Source organism: Merops nubicus, unplaced genomic scaffold (assembly GCF_000691845.1).
Source record: "Merops nubicus isolate BGI_N331 unplaced genomic scaffold, ASM69184v1 scaffold875, whole genome shotgun sequence".
Classification (NCBI taxonomy): domain Eukaryota; kingdom Metazoa; phylum Chordata; class Aves; order Coraciiformes; family Meropidae; genus Merops; species Merops nubicus.
Genome location: NW_008610127.1, coordinates 292738 through 306297, shown reverse-complemented (window position 1 = coordinate 306297; position 13560 = coordinate 292738). Strand labels below are relative to the sequence as shown.

General features: G+C 37.8%; 1 protein-coding gene across 1 annotated transcript in view; it reads left to right on the top strand.

Annotated features, from left to right (window-relative positions):
- The window catches only part of LOC103773417 (utrophin-like), a gene marked incomplete at its 5' end in the record, with an annotated part of 260165 nt that overhangs the window by 58703 nt on the left and 187902 nt on the right, over positions 1-13560 (top strand).

Below are 13560 nucleotides of genomic sequence, written 5' to 3'. Positions count from 1 at the left end.
GCAGTAATAATTATTCGCTAGTTAGCCTGAGAGCTTAGTAAAGGTTGAATAATTAATTTGTTGAGTTTAAATCTACCCAAGGGGTAGTAGAAAATTCTTCTCAAAGTCTGTTATTAAAATATATTTTCTGATTGAGCATCCATGCAGTGATAGCCTTGGGAATTTTTGCATAGCTTAGAATTACATTCTCTGTTTTTCTGTTTAAAATGTCACACAGCTTAGTTTTTTCAGATGTCTGTGCTTAGTTTAATGAAAGTAGAATTGTTGGTCTGTCTGTAGAATTAAGTGAGACTGACTGAGGAAAAGAGGAATGGTTTACAATCCCAGTCACTTCCAGCAGGTGTCAATGTAAGGCAATGATACATGGGAGTCTGGTGATGGAAATGTTAATACTTGGATGACAAACAGGTACAGAAATTACAGATTAAAGGGAACTATGACAGCATGTCAGGGAGGATTTCTTGTAGTGCTCTCTATACTTCTGTCCTTCGAATTTCACAAGTTTGTACCTGCCTTGTGAACTCTGCAGATACACTAATATAGTTTAGTGCTGCCAAAGAGAAGCTGTTTACTATAGAGTATATGAATTATTGCATTATGCACAGGGTAGTTGCTTCATGCCCTAGCATCTAAATGTTTCATGTGAAGTGTCCTCTGAAGCATAACAGAGTCCCAATGAAATAAATATTTAAAAAACTGACAATGAAACATTTAAGACAAATTCTTGAAGTTAGTGTTTGTTTTAAAAAGCACTGTCTATAAAGGAGTAAACAAAGCTTTATTATTATCTGTACTGGAGAAAGTTCCTGTTGTTAGCAGCTTCATGCAATGCTAACACTCAGCTTTCATTGTCTTAAGTTTGCAAATTTCTAAAAATCAGAAACAAAAAGAAACACTTGGGTGACATGTTACAGCATTACTAAAAACCAGATAATCCAAGGTTTAGGATATTTCTCCTGCTGCTGCTTGTTCTTTCACTAATTTCTTCACAGCAAGGCGAGTTTTGCCAGGTGTAATTTTTCACTGTGTGACTGCTTGGTTCTTTTACGCTGAGATTGGTGGCATACCAAGGCAAAATATGTACACTTAGCCTTGTGTTGTCAGGACTACATGAAGTAAGTTTTGCCTTATTGTTGTTTAGCAGCTTTTCATAACTCTTTTGTAACATTTTGACACTGAAAGTAAGCAACCAGAAAAACGTTTTGTAGGGGCTGTCATCTGCTCTGTGTTGTTGCTAATATGTGATTGTTCTTTAGAGAGTATATTCTATTGAATATATCAAACTAGCTCAGACAAGAAAGAATTTAGAATTTTATTTGGAACAGAAGAAATCATGGTAAAGTATAAATCAACAGATCTCTTCTGAGAGACCAGAACTACAGTATTAGTTATGAAAGCAAAGTAGAAAATTGGGAAGCTTGCTCTGACTCCCCTGACAGAAGTGAAAGAATAGTGCATCTCTATCCGGCAGGTAAATGATTACTTTGAAAATGTCTGTCATGCTTGTGGAACTTGACTGTGGCATTTTTGAAACACATTGCTAGCATTCAGGGACTGAAGTGTTCATCCACTGGAGAACGGGTTGAGGAACACAGCTAGTAGCTGAGAGAAAAATCTCTCATTTCTTTTGTGATGACTTCTTCAGAAGAACCCTCTATAATCAGCCCTCTTCATGTAAAATACTTGAAATCTCAAACCTGATCCCACATGAGTCTTCACTCTTTAAGTGGTACATTGGAACTTAGGTTAGTTACTGACTTCCTCAGCTGTGAAGAGAAAAGTTGCATCAGAAACATGTATCTCGTGGTTCTTTTTTATGAACGTGTAACTTAAAATGCAATTATTTAATTTTCTGCTGTTTCATTTTTTATGGTTAGTGTTAAATTTAGAAAGCCACAGGAAGTTAAAAGCACAGTAAATGCTGGGATCAGCCAAAATCCTCTTTTACTGTGATAGTGATGATTGCATTCCAGAGAACATTTGCATTATGTTGAATTTTTAAAGTAACAGGAAAGACTCTGTCTCTATGAAGTTTTCAAAAAATGTGAAGCTTGGGGTGAGCATGAAGGACTGTGGTGAGAAATGGGTAGATTAATATTGTTTCAAATGAATTCAACTAAGTTTTCTAATGCTTACGTGACTTCATGTTGATTTAGAAAATAGAACATTGACACTTGATCACATTCAGGTATAAAATGCAGATAATCAAGTGTGGATGAAGACATTGTAGCAGCAGCATAGTACATATTTATTGGGAAGTAGAACTGAGAACAATAACTTTTGAAGCATGTCCAAAAACAGGCTACTGTATTGAGCTAGTTCTTGCTTGGAAAATGAAGCAGTGCCTCTGTCATCAAAAGTATTGCTAATTATACAGACAAGTGTTTGTTTGTTTGTTTTTTTTTGTTTTTTTTTTTTTTTTTTAAGATGGGAAAGTGAAGTCTGGACTGCTTGATATTGTTCTAGTAGTATAAGGGACATTTTTAATTAATTAATTAACATTTTTAATTTAAGGGACATAAATCCTTTTAGAAGTGAGGAGGCCAGAATTAATGGAAACCTTGGAAAAAATGACTTATCTACTGAAATACAATGAGGCTAAAGTATACTGGTGGAAAAAAAAGCTATTTTGAAACTGGAGATGTAATAAATAATATCTAATGATCAGCATCCCATGAGTTTGGGATTCACCACTGTAAAAACTGAGAAGTGTAAATGGTAACTACCTCACCTTCAAACACCCACATCTTGTTTGCGTTGAAAATGACAGTGGAAGAACTGGCATCGGTTGTGATTTAATGAAATATTGTATGTGCAGGGGTGGGAGGAAACGTGACGTGTGTATGGTAAGCAGAACAGGGTTAATGCACAGCTAATGAAGACTTACAGAGCTTGAAGTGCAACAAGACAGCATGATGGTGTTTAGTGACTGAAAGGATAAGAAAACTATCATTTGGAGGAACATGAATAGGCTAGGAAGGCACATAAGTCAAATATTGTTTAAAATTAATGACATAGGTATATTATCTTTTTGTATATGAATTCAAAGTTGGAAAGCTGAAAACTGGTGGGAGAAGACTTGAAATGATAGGCATCTGGAAGTCTTGGGAGATGAAAATTTATTTGTTACTGGCCTTTATTATAGAATAATCACAGCAGCTGTGGTAGCAATGAAAGGCTGAAGAGAGAAAGTTTTTAATAGTTCTTAAAAAGTGTGGCAGGTGAATGCTGAAAATGACTATTCAGTTAGTTAAAATACATGAAAACTAGAAATATGGACAACAAATGAAATTAGAATTGTAAAATTGTAATAGCTATAATGGAATTTAATTATTCATTGTTATCAAATTGCACCTTTGTATGCAGTTTATCAGTGCCAAAGACAGGGGCTTTGGTATGTAGGCCAGATGTCAGTTGCTAATGCTTTAGGAAGTCCCCAAGCAATGGTTTAGTTTAGTAAGCATTTTCCAAGCGTAAAAAACCAGGAAGGTGATTGTTAAGAACCAGCACTTGTGGGTATGAACAACAACAAAAAGACCAATCCAAAGAATTAAAAAAACAAAACAAAAACAAAACAACAGAACAAACAAACAAAACACACACACACAAAAAACCAAACCAAACCAAAACACAAACAAAAACAGACAAATAAAACCACACAAACCTCCCCCCCGTCCACCCAAACCAGCAAAAAGACCCCAAAGCAAATTTCTGGCTGTGAGGAGGAATAGACCAATGTGTTGGTGCAGGCTGTGTGAGCAAGGTGATAGCCATCACGTGGGGAGAAGAGATTGTTCCTCTCTGCTTAGCACTCATGAGGTCATGTCTAGAACACCGTGGCTGGGTTCAGGCCCTCAATTTGAGAAACACTGAGAGACTGGGGAGGGTGCTGTGTGTGGGGCTGGAGCACGTGATGTAAGAATAGAGGTGGAGGGAGCTGGCTTCACTTTATTTGGAGGGGAGAAGGCTCCAGGGGTTTCTGAATACTGTCACTGCCTACCTGGTGAGTGGTTGTTATAGAAGATGAAGGTGAAGCCAGGCCCTTTACAGAGGTGCCCTGTGAAAGGAAAAGAGGCAGTAGGAATAAGCTGCAGCAGGGGAATGGAGGGTAAGGGCAACAATTCTGCACAGCAAGTGTAGCTGAGCACTGGAGTGGGCTGCCCAAAGCGGCTGTTGTATTTCTGTCTCTAGAGGTGTTCAAAATTGTAGTGGATAAGATCTTTAGCAGTCAGTCCTTGCTTTGAAACTGGCTCCTGAAATGCACAGGAGGTTTGACTGTGTGACCTCCAAAGGTCTTCCCAGTTGAGATTTTCTACCATTCTCTGTGCTAGTGCCCCAAGCAGCTTATGAGTGAAGCCTAAATAGCCAAAACTATAAAACTTTTTTCATCTGCAGCTGTGTTGTCTACTTCCTATCAAAAGCAACTTTGATTTTACCCCACGTGAAAAACTGACTACTCTGCTGAATGTGGATTTACATCTAAGGCTGCTGTGAGTTGGCTGTAGAGCCATAGCATGGGTTTGTTTGCAGAATGTTTGTTATAGTGTAACTTCAGTGGTAACACTGTGGTACAGTCAGACGTTTGGTGTGTAGCTGAATTTTGTGGCTGTGATGAGAAGGCACTCTAATGTAGCATGGAAATTCCTCTCATCTAACCATCCCCCACCACTCCTTTTACATTTTCAAGCAGTGATTTCAAAACACAAAAGAACATGCCACTAGCCTCTTTCAGAGAAAGGCTGTGCACATCTTGAGTGATGAGGCTGACATAAATGTAATCACTTTGTTTTTCCATTCATCTAATTATGATTAGTTTCAAATGTAAGTGTGTAATTGAATGCTTTATTGTAAATCCTTTTTTAGAGAAAACTCTACTGTTCTGTGTATGTATCGGGATTCCTAGAAATAAAATTGTTTCTCTGAGGCGAAAGAACAAGGAGAAACAAAATAAGAGAGAACATAAAACTTCATAAATTTGGTATTTTTAACTGCTGCACCAGTCATTTGTATTTGCAAGCCCGATGCAGCTTAACAGGGAGAGATGATGGGTTCTAGGATATAACTTCTTTTAATAACATTTCAGCAGTATTTTGGAAGGGAGGAAAGGAGGAGAGAGAGGAGATGAGTGAAATATTTCAGGACATGCTTTTAGAATCCTCTTAAATTTAAAGGCAAGTCTGATTTTTGAGCTGAAAATATTTTGCTATTGCAGCAAGAATGAAAATGAATATAAAATATGGGGTAGTTCTATTAAGGTGTGAATGTAGGATTAATGGGAAAATTGACTTCCATGAACTTCACGTGTTTACAGGAGCTGGATCAATATTTGATATATGAGATCATCTTACTGTAGTATTTTACCATAGTGCTTTTTGATTGCTGCCATTTTTCAAGGAGCAATTTTTTTTGCCTTCTTCTCTTAGGGCTCAATTACCTTGCCCAAATTCATGAAGTCCTGAAGCAGTAGGTGCCTAACAACATAGTGCTTCACCAATTCCCGTCTACAGAACTGACCGTCCTGTCTTCTGCCTCATGCAGATCGTTTTGAGCTTATTTTTAAGAAACCTGCACTCACTGTGTAGCTGGGAAGATAGTGCTGACTGAAGCTCTCCTGTCACTGCTGGTCATCAGGGACTCTTCCAGAGCTCTCCCTTCCCTTCTGCCTTTCTCTCCGTTTTTAATCAAGACAAACTACTATGAGTCTTCATGTTCCAGAGCTGTCCTGCAAGCTTCCTGTTTCATATCCACTGCTTGCAGACCTGCGTGGCTCTCTGGCTGCCCTGTGATGTTTTCATGCTGGGCACTCTGGATATACTTTGCTGCAAAGCGTTTTCCTCCACAGCAGAAATAACTTGTGCAGTCCCATGTAGCTGAGTAATCGAGCAGGGGTGGGAGATGTCAGTGGTGTTCCTGATAATTGATGTCCTGTGTTGTGCTACCCAAAGCAATTCTTCATAGCTGTAGTGGAACTACATTTACTGGTGTATAATGCATACACCAGTAAATAGGTAATGTTGCTTCACTTGGTGCTGCAAGTGAAGCAATGAATTGAGATGCTGTTGATGCTGTGGATACTCCTGAGCTGCTGATGAACTCTGTATCTGTGGGCCCCGCGTTGTGCTAACAGGGCAAGTGCTGGCTTGTCTGCACTAGTCTTACAAATTTCTGACCTGAAGAGAGCATCCTTCCAGGGGAGAGGCAGAGACTTCTGTTTTCTGTGCTTGCTCAATTCTTGGCATTTCTGCTGAGACTGCTGACCAATTAGTGCTAATTGTGCTGAGTTTTGGGATGTGGTCCTAGAACAGTCATCTGAGGTCGCTGCTTTTTCTCACCTGCTGTTTTTGGACTCAGTTTGAACTATGATGTTTTGTTTTGTTTTGGTTGTTGTTTGTTTCCTTTAAGGAAGAATGCATTATTAACCTTGAACTAATCAGTCACCCTTCATGTTTTATTTTGAATTTACACATCAAATACTGTACTGTCTTGGTAGATATTCTCTCTTGTTCACTACAGAGAGAAGTATACATTAAGAAGAAAAGCCTCTCAATTAATTTTACTTTTTTGCTATGTGTTTGCATCAGGACCTAACAGCAGTCCTTCAGCTGTTTTCAGTGAGATAGCTATATATCTATTTGCAGGCCATTATCTTTCACTTCATATAGCCCAATACTGCAGTGATAAATTAGCTCTGGAATTTCTTCCTGTAGCTCTCAGTGAAAAGAATAGGGTCTTAAACAATTCAGCTGTTACAAGTAAGCAGACAATTTAGCCAAATAGCCAGATTGTGAAAGACTCAGTCCCAATAATGAAAAAAGAAAAAAAAAAAAAACCAAAAAAAACAAACCAACGTTTTTTCCTCTATACAAGGGTAATTATGAATGAAAATAAGGCAGGCAACTGAGAGGTTTTTATTAAAGAATTTGGATGTGGACATGACCTTCCATGTGCCCTGTCTCTCTTCAAGCTGATATGATAAGGCTCTTATGTAGGTTTAGTTACAATTGTTTAGAGTTTTAAAACAAGTGGATTCTATGACTTTTGGACTAAGTTAGATTTATTTTCTTAAATGTTCATTTTGTCTTTCATAAATGCTCCTTTTTGCTAGATGACCGAGTTCTGTGTTACTGTTGAAATGATAAACTTAAAGATTTGAGGCCCAAGGTGCTATGGGATAAGGAGAGCATGGCAATTTTGTTTTAGCAAAAAGCAAATGTATTTCCTTCCTCTCCTTCTTTCCATTGCAGAGGTGTGGTCATGACCATTTTTCATAGGGATAAAGTAGCCCCCCTCAAGAAAAACCTGAATACAGAGTTTGCAAGTGTTTTAGATGATTGTGTGATAGAAATGGGGAGTGGAGTGGAGGGGATGTTTTTAGCAAACAGCATTAAAATGTGTTCCTCCTTTGAATTATGGTGGCAACAACTGTTTTAATTGGAAAAGAATGGAGAAAAAACAAAACAAAACAAAACAAAACCATACCAACTCAACTCTTGGATATTGTGATTGTGGAGAAATCTTTGGAAGTTGTGATCAGTCTTGAAGACTAGCACGATTTCCTGTGAAAAAACCCTCCTATTTAAATTATCATTCAATAATATGTTCGAGTGGAAAAGTCTAAAATAAAGACTAGCTTTCTATACTTCAAGAGTGTTATTTCTTTTCTAGAGCAGTCTCATAAGTTGATGCTAAAAGTTACTGTCAGCTGTTGATTAGGGTACATTCAATAAAGAAGTGTCAGAGGGAACAGCATTGCTAAAACTTAGAATATAGTTTTATTTGGTATTGCTGGTAAGTGGCTGTAACAGGAGGGTAGAACTGTAGCCTGCTCATGTAATATGACAGCTAATTGAGCTTTGTCTGTGGCTACTAACCTGTTCCTGTGGCGTAAAAGACAATATTCATTTGGGAACTTGGGTAGTTGTTGGTACACATACTGATCTGCAGACAGTAGCAGTGGAGAGTAGTGTGGTTCAGTGAAATGGTCTTGTAGTGAGGCTGAAGAACAACTAATTTTTCCCATGCATTTATAATGCACCTCTGATTTTAGGTTAACAGGTAATCTGTTCATACTAGAAGAAATGAGAGAGAACAGTTGCATGGAGTAAATAGAAAATGTGAAAACTGAATGAAAGATAGCTTATGCTAATGTGTAGATAATATCTTACAAGGCAGCTGAACTTAAGAATAAGCCACAATTATGCTTCAGTCTAAGACTATGCACTGGGTGAAGTGTGTTAATCTTTAGTATTCAAGGTTCCTAATCAAAATTTGAGAAGGCAACAAAGATTTTGTTCATGAGCAAATTCAGACTGTAATATTATTAAGGTCCAGCACACTGAGAACGTGTGTGTTCCCTGGAGGTTCAAGCTGGTTCTGCTGAAGCTTAATGAACATTATTCTAGAAGAATTGTAGGCTGAGAAAAAATTAACAGCTACAAAACGGAAGAAATGAAGTCATCTGTGTTAGTTCTGCATATTTAATAAGCTTGGCTGTCAGCATGCTCACTGTAAGTCTCTTGTGACAGGTAAGAGCTGCTAGAAATTATGCCAGTCTATGTGTAAACAACCTACAGATGTTCTTTGAGGTGGCAGTTAAGGGCTAGTATGAAAACAAAAGTACTTGAACATTATATAATTTTTAGGTTGCAGAAGGAGAGGAAAGACAATCACAAGAAAGATGGAAACAAGCCACAGCCCAAAATAAAGCTTCTGAAAAAGTAGGATTTCTACACAAGTGATACATACATCATGATATATGTATCATATGATTATGTACAAACTTTTTAGGAACAAGGATAAAGGAAGACCATCTATGCATAGAATATTTTTTTTTTCTTCTGTGAAATAAAGGGGAATGAAACTTAATTGGTGGTAGTTATGATATTTTCTGAATGACAGATCTAGAATAGAATACAAGATACTTCTAAATAAACTGGGGAAAGTATAAGAAAGCTCTGAACTGTATTTTTTTCAGGCTTCAGTCCAATTGCATAGGACATGTGAAAGGGAGCGGTGATTTATTTAGACCATCTTAGAAAGCCCAGGGCATACAGCTAAGTATAATCATTTGTCTTGTTTAGCATTGTTTAATTTGATTATGAAGTATGTTTAGATTTTATGACTGCTTTGGTACTGTCCCAGCATCTTTGGAAGAGATAAGTCTTTGGCAATGACATTTGTGTAGTGACTTAGGGAAAAAATAAAATGAAATTAAAGGCACTTCAGAAAGTAAAACAGCTGGCTTATAGTTTATAATGATGGCATGAATTTCATGGTCTTGTTGTTTCACCTAATGGTTATTTTCTGGATGTTTTTTGAAGTTAGTCAATACAGTTATAAATTGAGAGCTGTCAGTTGATCATTAATGTATTTGGAGTATTGAGGCTTCAGTCCATAAGAGAGCCTGGAACCTTTACAAGCAAGATGCCCAGAGTAAGTGAAGGCGCTGGAAAGACAAGGAGACATAAAATAGCACAACGGCATCGAGCTACAGGAATCACTCATCTGCCCGGTTGCTGTAGTGCTGTCTGTTGTGTTCTTGTGATGCAACTTTTTAGTCAGTGCTCTAACGTGAAAAACAGGTTTGATTTTTTTTTTTTCTTCTGAACAGAACTGCAGAGAATAAAGTTGTTCTGTTTCTGAAAAAGTTGTTCTGTATTTCTGTAGAAATACATTAGTGTCGCTGCAGGAGAAGTGAGAGACTGGGCTGCATGAAGTAACTGCTGTGGAGAATATCTCAGTTCAGAGAGCAAATGTGCTCGATCCCTAATCAGATGTTGACATTTGTGTTGATTTCTATTTTTTTTTAACCTTCCTCCCCCTTCCCTAGACCCCTAAAAGTTCCACCAACAGAACATGAACATAACATCTCGTTACTAGAATTTCTTAATTTCTTTTAAATTTCTGTGATTTGCCTCTCAAGCAGAAAGGCAGTCAGGGTTTGCACAAAGTGATAAGATAAAAGGTGGTACAGGTGGTACAACTTTTTTTTTTTTTTTTGCTTTTGTGCTGTAAATCTCTGCAGATATATAGGCCATCACTGCCTGTGGCTTTTTTTTTTTTTTTGTAAAAGAAAGTGTACGTTAATTTCTGTCAGTGGAAGAAAGCAGAACAAAGGAAAGTAAATAACATGCCATTCCATTTGATATTCTCTGGCTAATTTTGTTCTTTTTAATTTGATCACAGCCACAGGAATTCTGAATGCTGATTTCCACTGTTACCATAACGGGTTCCTGGCAATTTTCTTTGTGTGATTGTTTGAAATTAATTTTCATACATGCTCCAAGGGAAAATGTTCACTCCTCCTATCCTTTTCTCACCTTTTCTTTCCCCCTTCAGGTTTGTAATTGTTTGTCTGTCAAGTGTGCCAGTTCCAGGTCCGCCAGCCCTTGCTTTTAGACCTTGTGGTACTGGCTTCATTGTTATTATAGATTTTATTTATTTCTCAGCACAGAAAGGAAGGAGAGTGGCAAATCCAATTCAATGGCTGCAGTGCAAGTCTTTCAAGAACTACCCATGGCACAATTGAACATGTGAAAAAACAGTTGAAGTGTTGCTCTACTGCTTCCAGGATGCTTCCATTTTGCTCACAGCTGTTGACAAGATGAAGGATCTTTACATGGCAGCAGTGAGATAAGGTGCTGGTAGATGGAATTCCAAAGTAAAGACTTAGCAGTGATGAAACCTGGAGGAAATACAGTTTAACCATGAGTTTTAGCCTGAGAATTTTTAAAGTTTTTTTTTTATCTTTCCCTCTGCTGTCATCTTTAAGTGAAAATGTTAATTTTTTTATTCAAGGGGAAGTTAATACCTCAAGTAAAAATGTTAGATGTGCAATTCAAGACAAGCCCTTTGTGTCTATGCAGCTCGGGTGCAGTTTTCACAGTGCCTTCTAGTGTGCTTGTCTGAACCAGCATCTACTGACTGCTTTTGTCTCTTGGGCTTCTAACTGGAGGAAAGCTCAATGGATTCAGTTAAAAATGTCTCATAACATGCAGAAGACATTTCATGCTACGTGACATGAAAGGGCATAAATTCAAGTAAAATGCTGGACTGTTAAGCTGCTTGTGATAACTGGTTGCAAGGTGGTTTTACATAATCCAAAGCATCTTTATGTAATCCAAATGATGAGGTTATTTTTTGATATAAAGACAAAGCCAACAATAAAATAAAATAAAATAAAATAAAAAAAGTAGTGGTAATAGGCAGGCAGATAGTCTGATTGTTTCTGTAAGGACATCACTGTACCTAAATTACTTGTTCCGCCTGGATGAGCAGAGGACGGAAAAAGGTAAGAAGTTATTTCACATAGCTTGTGGAGAAGAGATTTGGTGTCTTAAACTGGTACCTTTTGTGTCAATGGTTACTGTTCCCTTCCCCTGTGTCTTTAGCTGGTCTCTCTTTGTGATCCCCAGATCTGCTTCTGCTTAGTTACCAGACTGCTAAATCTTTTTTCACACAAAAAAAGTTTACTTTTGAGTTTCAGATCAGCATGCAAAAGCTCCCTGGCTAAGGTTCAATCTCAGTCACAAGTCCTTCTAAATTATAAAAGTAGGCTTCATACCCTGGGTTTTCTAAGTGGACACTTAAATGTTGCTGTTTGTGTTTGTTTCATCTCTTTGTCTCTCTCATTTAAAAGACCCAGTTGTCTCTCAAGAAACTTCTAGAAGTTCTTTCTCAGGCTGCTGAAGTGTTTTTTGTTGCTTCTTCCAGCTCCACACCACTCCTCAGCCCCCAACTGAAAAAGAAGCAAACTATCCCTTTCTCAAGAGGAACCAGTAATGCCTGTGTTGCACAAATGTCTCTAAAATTTGGGTTGCCTGCTGAATCTTTCCTTCATCTTTTTCCCTGCTTATAGAGAACAAATCCTTAAAACCTGTCCTAGCTAGGCTGACAAAGTGTTTTAAAGGGAAACCTGCTGTGCCTACTAAGATGGATGTCTTAGTGGTTAGGTTGTATTGCTATCAACACTTACTTTATTATCTTCAGTATAATATCTTGAGCTGTAGTATTTGCAACTTGTGAATATCTACCACACGGTCACCTGACAGTTAGCAGGCATTGACATGCCATCTGCTGATCACTCTGCAGGAGGCACTGCAATACCTTGGGGTTTACTTTTTGAGGGAGGAGGAAGGCCTCTTCCCTCTTCTCCATCAGCACTTTCCCAGCTGATGCAATGTAGGTGGAGATTTAATTGTAAACCTAAGGCAGAATGAAATGTTTTGTTGCTGTTTGGAGAAACCTATTGCTGTTTTTTTTCTAGCAAAAAAAGTAGTGGCATCCTGTATCTTGTCTACTGTTTGATTTGCTGCTGTCATCTGATTTCACTAATAATTATTTTAAGACTCTTCAAAGTGAATATTGCAAAAGATTTTCCTGTGGCACCACTGATACACAATTTCTTTTAGGGCTAGACTATATATAAAGTATTCAATTGTACCATGCTGGTGTGGTTGCAATGATTGAAAGCAAGTGTATAGGAGGCAAAGCTGCTTCCTTTTCCAGTCTTGTCTGTCACGGTGTTTTTATAGGTATGTGAATGAGGTAAGCTACATATTTCAGTCTGAGTGATAAAATGGATTTTATCTAAAATGACATAGTGCTATGGAAGTATATGATATCACTGCACCCGAAAGGGCCTTTAAACTTGCAAATAGAATTCAGCAAGAAACCTTCCTATGAACATCTGCTCCTGATGATAGGCAAATATGTGGTAAAATTGCTACTGAAGTTCAGAAAAAGTTATAGTAAGGTGTGTGCTTGTGATTTTGCCCCAGCATTTCCTTTTGACTTTTTAATGTGTCAAAGATATTTATTGTTGAGGTAGAATCCCCAGTTTTGTGGCTTGTTTATGGAAAGTTAAATGAGCTATGTATGTATGTAAGAGTCATGTGATGTTATGAATAATATTGGAGATGCCTAAATTTAAGTTGGAAGAGAGTGAGTGACTGTGGAACATATTTCTCTCGTATTTGGGGAATTCACAGTTGTACACACAAGTTCATTACAGGAAGATGAAGTAGACATTTGAGCTGATGTTGTATCCTTATGTTTCCCATATGTAAAGAAATAATGTCAGTGGTAAGAAACAGTGCAGATAAAAGACAACGAGGAGACTACTGTGTCACCTGGTCATAGCCCAATGCTGAGATCATCTATAGCTATATCTCTTCCTATGGATATTTGTCTGGTCTGTTGTAAGAAACAGCTTTTTGCAGCCGCTTTTAAGACAAATTGATTCCTGTTTTTCAAGTCTTTAATATTAAAGTATTTTGTTGTTAATATTTAGTGAGACCCAGTGGTGCAGCACCCAGGTTTTTCTCTCCAATGCCGCACTCTTCACCACTTCTCAGATGGCATTTGCTGTGTTTATTGGTGTTACTCAGTTCCAGTATGGGACGTTTGTCTTAGAGGCCCGCTTTCTTTTGTCCTAGAATAGGTTTCAAATTTGCCCAGATTTGTTTCTAATTCTTATCTTTTTCCCAGCATCTTTGTAGCTGCTCCCATCTAAGTCATCTTCATAAAAATCAGCTGACTTTTTTTCTGTTATCCTGTTGT